This window comes from Amblyomma americanum, chromosome 9 (genome assembly GCF_052857255.1).
Source record: "Amblyomma americanum isolate KBUSLIRL-KWMA chromosome 9, ASM5285725v1, whole genome shotgun sequence".
Classification (NCBI taxonomy): domain Eukaryota; kingdom Metazoa; phylum Arthropoda; class Arachnida; order Ixodida; family Ixodidae; genus Amblyomma; species Amblyomma americanum.
Genome location: NC_135505.1, coordinates 51,633,945 through 51,639,909, shown reverse-complemented (window position 1 = coordinate 51,639,909; position 5,965 = coordinate 51,633,945). Strand labels below are relative to the sequence as shown.

The 5,965-nt window shown below is 40.1% G+C and overlaps 1 pseudogene; it reads left to right on the top strand.

The window, feature by feature from the left end:
• The first annotated feature begins 910 nt into the window (after nucleotides 1-910).
• Nucleotides 911-4,113, top strand: LOC144103344 (uncharacterized; annotated as a pseudogene).
• The last annotated feature ends 1,852 nt before the right edge of the window (nucleotides 4,114-5,965 follow it).

Genomic DNA, 5,965 nt, shown 5'->3' with positions numbered 1-5,965 from the left:
GTGCTTATATTTATTAATGCAAGATACTACTATTGATGCAAGCACTGTATTGTTTTCGACATTAAGTGGCATTCCTTTTGTATGAGATACAGTACAAGGCTGTAACATACTTGTGGCAATATTACTACGTTGGTATGGTGTGAACGTTTACTGTTCAATGGTAGAATACAGTTAGCACGTGGTTCTTCATGCTTCTTAGCTGAAGTACATGCACGCAGAGCAGTTATAATCAAGAGTGGAAGTATGTGCTACTTGTGACATTACACCGTCTGTTGCCCTTAACTGCGATGCCCCCTTTGATCCAGATTTTGCTTTCAATGCGACAGGGCATTAACTGTAGTACTTATCTTACTTTTGGATTGGTTTAGTTCATTGCACCTGACTGTGGTAAAGAGGCAGGGTTTGAGAAAAAGTAGTGCAGCTCTTCAATTCACATGAACGTACGAAAGCAAGCTTTCTCTCGAATAAGAATTAACTGATTATGCAGCTTTTTTTTTCTATGCCACAGAAGCACGCCGTGTAGCTGTGCTGCGGTCCTCAGCATTGTTGTCGCGGGTTACTTTTGGAAAGCAGCAGCGTGCTGTTGATCATTGTGACATAATACTTTGTAGTCGTAAAATGACGATTTGAATAACTGGCATATACTTCAAGCCCTGTCTAAGCTCCACACCGCTCTGATTTATTAGGGATACTTGTAAAGGCTGGAAGCCACCTCTGTGCAGTTGGTCAGCTGGGTACTTAACTCATTTGCACAGGCTGCTAAGGTTGCCTGTATATTTTCATATTTCAGGGTAATTAGCACCCTTTAATGATGGCCAACATTTCAGGCTAATGTCTGGGTCGCTTCATGCCCTGCGGTGGCATGTAGATACACCAAAATAAAGTGTAATGGTGGTGTAAAGTGAGGGCTATGCACCTGTGCATCACCTTTGTTGAGCTGTTTAATTTAAAACATACATTTTTTTCCTTGGGTCTTCACCTTGTGAGTGGGCTTAGTGTCGATTATATGCATAGTGTTCTGCAAGGCGTTGTGAAACAGCTGACTGACACAATCAAATCTACTTCTTACTCGGCTCAGCGCTTCTACATTGGTAATGTACTGCTTTTAAATTTTGCATGCTCTGCAGGGAATGGGTGGCAGTGTAATGAGGTTAGTGTACCCACTTCCTTCCAAAAATTGTGAGGTCCAACTAAACTAATGAATCTAAAGTAAACTAAAGGAAAAGAGGTGTTGCAGATAGCTTGCATATGGTTGGCTTGTGTGCATGGGATTATTGAATATTTGCTTATAACGCAAATGTCAAAGCATAACAGCGCATACCACTTATACAAAAGAAGACGACCTTTTTCTGCCATTTATCGGTACGCTGTCTTGATATGCCATTGAAATCTTGCTAACTCGAGCTTATCTCTTACTCAAAATGACACCTTAGTCTCATCACTACCACGCTTTTTTGAGAGGAAGCTCGCAGAAATTACAATGCACAAGCATAAATGTAGCTCATTCAAACTGGCAGCACAGCTGGCCTGCATCGACTACTGGAGCACTACAGCGCAGTGCTGTGGCTTGCCTCTAGCTAAAGAGCAAGCGCGTGTGCCCCCGTAACTGTGGCAACCAGTCATATTGAGTGCCACAAGTGCAGTGTTATTAATGCGTAGGTGCTGCATGCATGCAGAGCTTGTCAATATCTGCCATGCTCATCTGCATTCAGCACATGCTGCTTATAACCAGCTCTGTTCCAGCTGTGCATGTGTTACACACACTGCCTTTTCACCTTCATTTAAAGTCGGGAAATCATGATGCTCTGCTTTCTTTGCCCAATACTTGCTGCAGCGCTGTTCTAGTTTATTTTTAAAGCCAAAAGAGTATGGCTGATGAGATGCATCGATGCGCTGATGGCACTGACAGGTGTCTTAGTACCACTTTCTGTTATTGATAAGAGTCCACGTACACATGAAGATGCCAGACCTGTGCCGACATGTCTTTAGTGTGGTTATCCACAAGAAGTAGTCCATCACCTCTCTTTACTGATCAGGCTTGTTTAATTACAAACTTTATAATTTGAAGAATCTATCATTCCCCATCAAGTTTCAGTTGTCCAAATTCAACTGTAGACATTTTCACAAACTAAATTAAGTCGTATCTCCTGTGTTCACCTATTCGTAGTGACTAATAGAGTGTTCTCATTAGAGAATTTGTTGTGCAAATTTTTACTGCCGTTTACTTTGGTTCCTATATGTGCCCGTGGAAGAGACATGGCTAATGTCCTAAGCTAAGTTGGCCAGGAGGCAGTATCACTATGTTGATGTCACTATACGTTGGAATTAAGCGCTACTGAATTATCAACATGTATGTGTGTTGAACCATGAACATAGAACGGCAACTTTACTATGCTCTTGACGCGGAGAGCAGCAGCAAAGGCACGTTTTGTTTTGCGCAGAAGACTACCTTAACACTTTTCTGCTCTAACTGAGAACTAAGTTATACTTCACCTTGACCTGTATTTTACATTGCCAAATATTGCATAGATGAGCAGGCATGAGAATGTATAGTTATGTTCAATTACCTGTGTATTAATTAGTGTTTAGGCATGGACCATAAAAAACTTGTAATAAAAGAGGCAGAATAGCTGCAAATAGAATGAAATGTTGTGGTCTTTTCATCTGTCAGGTGCCCCATCAGGATTGTCAAGAATAAATACTAGACTGCTCACTACAAAGCCTCCACACAGTATCACGAGACTGCCACGAGCATTCTCAGAGCGGGCTCTTTGGAAGGCGTCAGAGTGGAGGCATTGGATTTTATTTTATTCTCTGCCTTGTCTTGACGGTGTTCTTCATGCTGAATACTAGAGGCATCTTGCCAAACTCTCAGAGGCCCTGCACATCCTTCTGCGAGAAAGCATCACCTTTTCAGAAATTGACAAAGCAGGTAAGGTACCATGGAGTATGCAGTGCTTAAGTGGTGTGGAAAGTGATAGCAGACATTTTTCATAATTTTGCTTTAAATTTGGCTCACTGCTGCCAAAATTGAGCTGCCACAGGATGAAAATATATAAAGCGTATTTTTATGCCAGGTACTGTGGCACAAAGGCGCTATTCAGTGTGTCAGTTGAGTTTCTATGTGCATTTTCTAGTCGCGCCTTATAAATGAAGCATTGAAAATGTGACTGTTGCTGCTACTGATGTATAAAAGGAGCAAAATTTATCCTTCATATAATACTTTATAGTGAAAAACAATTTATCAGGAGTTGTAAGCCCATATTTTTCAACTCCAGTACAACTGTCAGGATTTATTTTTTACGGTTATATGGTCGCACCGGCAAATATCATGTAAAGCAGGGAGGTTATAATTAATTAGCTTCTAACAGATTCTGGAGGGGAGGCAAGGTTGGTGCAGGCAGCATTTATAGCATAGACGGGTATTTTTGGTGATTTTTTGTTTTTGCATGATTTGAATTACTTTAAGTATTATAAAACATTTATATTTGATGAACCTATAAAGTAACTATGCTGAAGTTTTGTATGCAGTGCTTTCCGTGAACACCGTTTTTCTTTTTTTAATTAGTGAGTCTGACTTAACCTTTCATTTCAGGGTCCTTGTTGGAGCACTTCGTCATTCGATGCCATTCTCTGTACGGCATTGGATCCATGACCTTCAACATGCATGCTTTGCTTCACCTGGCGAACTGTGTGCGGTCACTTGGACGTTTGTGGGCCCATTCAGCCTTCGTTTTTGAATGTGGAAATGGAATTATTGTACGGCAAGTCTCCGCTGCAAATAGGATGCCGAAGAAAGTTGTGGAGAGGGTGATTATGCACCAGCAGCTGCAACAATTGATTGGAAGCACTCATCTTCCTCTGATGGAAAAGAAGTTTTGTAATGAAATCATCACCTATTCGCTGGTTGACAACGCAAAGCGCATCAATGATCTCTGTCTTTTAGGTGCATGCAAACAGATCATCCTGGAGTGTACTAGGCAGCATGCAGTGTACCTCCACTGTGGAGTAAAGGCACCACTTGATTTCGAGTATGAACGCTTTGTACTGGCAAAACAGGTTATACAGAGCACCGCCTACAAAAGGCCATCAAAATCTGGCACTATTTTGTGAGGACAAGCAGTGGCTGCTATAAACGTGTGCAAAAAATTCTGTTTTTGCAGGAAAGTGCAACCTGCATTCTAATCTCTCGGCCCATAATTATTGGCGACGTGATTAATTCACCTCCGAACATAAAGGAATGCTTCCTTTCTTATAGCACAGCGTGGTATGTTCTGCTTCCAGAAGTGGCTGACAGTTGGTTGTATGTAGAGCTTGCGGATATTGGCAAAACATTCATCTGTGATCTGCCAAATAAGGTTGAAAGAGACTAAAGCAGGCTTAACAAGTTATAAGCACTGCTGGCAACTAGCTGTAACCATGGGCTTTGGAGATTGCTAAGATACTTCTTGGTTAGGCCTAGAGTATTGTTTTTCACCTGTTTACTGAAGCGTTCAGAGATCTATATTGAGAGAGTTGAGGATAAAAGTTAATCGAAAATAATTTAGTAATCTGCAATTCGCTGACTATATTGGCATTGACTCAGGGTATGAATTCTAGTGTGTGACTGAGGACCTTTACAGGTAAAGCAAAACAGTGGTTTAAAAATTAATATAGAGGAATTTATGTCATGTTCAAATATTTTTCGAAGGAAACAACAGTTATCGATAGGCAAGCAAGCATTGGAAATTGAAAGGGAATATATCTGCTGAGTTAGGTAGTGACCACAGTTTTGGATGAATAGAGTGGAATAACTAGGAGTTTATGAATGGAGTGCAGTGCATTTAGCAGGTACTCGCAGATCATGAATGGCAGGTTACCATAGCCCCAATGAGGAAAGTGTATAATAACTGTACCTTACCAGTACTAGCCTTTGAGTCAGAAATGTAGAGTTTAAAGAAAACGGCTGAACCTGAATTTGGCTCAGCGCAGTGAGCTATGAAAAGGAACATGATTTTTCTTCCAATATCATATTTTGCGGGAATGCAAGATGTTGCTAGCTCATTAATCATGGACACCAGCCCAGAAACATCAAAGACACATTTCCACAGAGAGTAGGCTACATAGGAGAAGTTGTTAATAGTTCTATATGTGAATAGAATTTGGTTAGACAGCCATTTATCACATTGCAGTGAGAGAAAATATTTTCAGATGCAATAGTAGTTTTGTGATGGAGTGTAGTGGCGTTTTGGAGTTGACTTGCCTTTCGAAAGAAAAAGCCTGATATCTAATGACCAAGGCAGATTTGTTCTTGTTGTGTATACTTTTTCTGCCAGGTCCACGGGCGTAGTTTGCAAAACAGTACACTATATGCATAGACAGCTATTATTTTTGGTCGGTTAAGCGGTATGCTTTCTTGAGATGAGGCAGCAGTGAAGGTGTGCATGCCTATTGCAGTAGTGTTCTCTCATCCAATGTGAAAACAAAATGAATTCTTAGTGTGAAATGTGCTGCGCATTTGATCCTCATACAGATATTGTGCATATATATCTGCATTTCTGTTTTGAAAACTATGTTAGTTGTACTAAAAATTGCGTGCCAAGGTGCTTGTATAACTGTGTAGTGTAACAAGCCTTTGTATAAATATTCTGTATATGTGTTTGTATTTATATTATAACCTCTCTACAAAGCACTGTTAACTGCGTGGCCAGTAATATACTTAGCTATTTGTTAATTGAATTAGTATTTCATTTGGAAATCCTCTAATAAAAATTTCTTAATGAAGTCCAGTGCTTGTGTTCAGGCATGCAGCTGGGGTACTGTATATTATTTTGTAAACGATGAAGTGAAACTTTTTCAGAAATATTTTGCTCCTGATAATTTAAGCACCAGCAAGAAGTCGTTAGTTATGAAATATTTCTAAAATTTACTAGTCAAATAACATACATTGACGTAAAAAGAGAAAAAGATTTGTCATGTAGTTCGA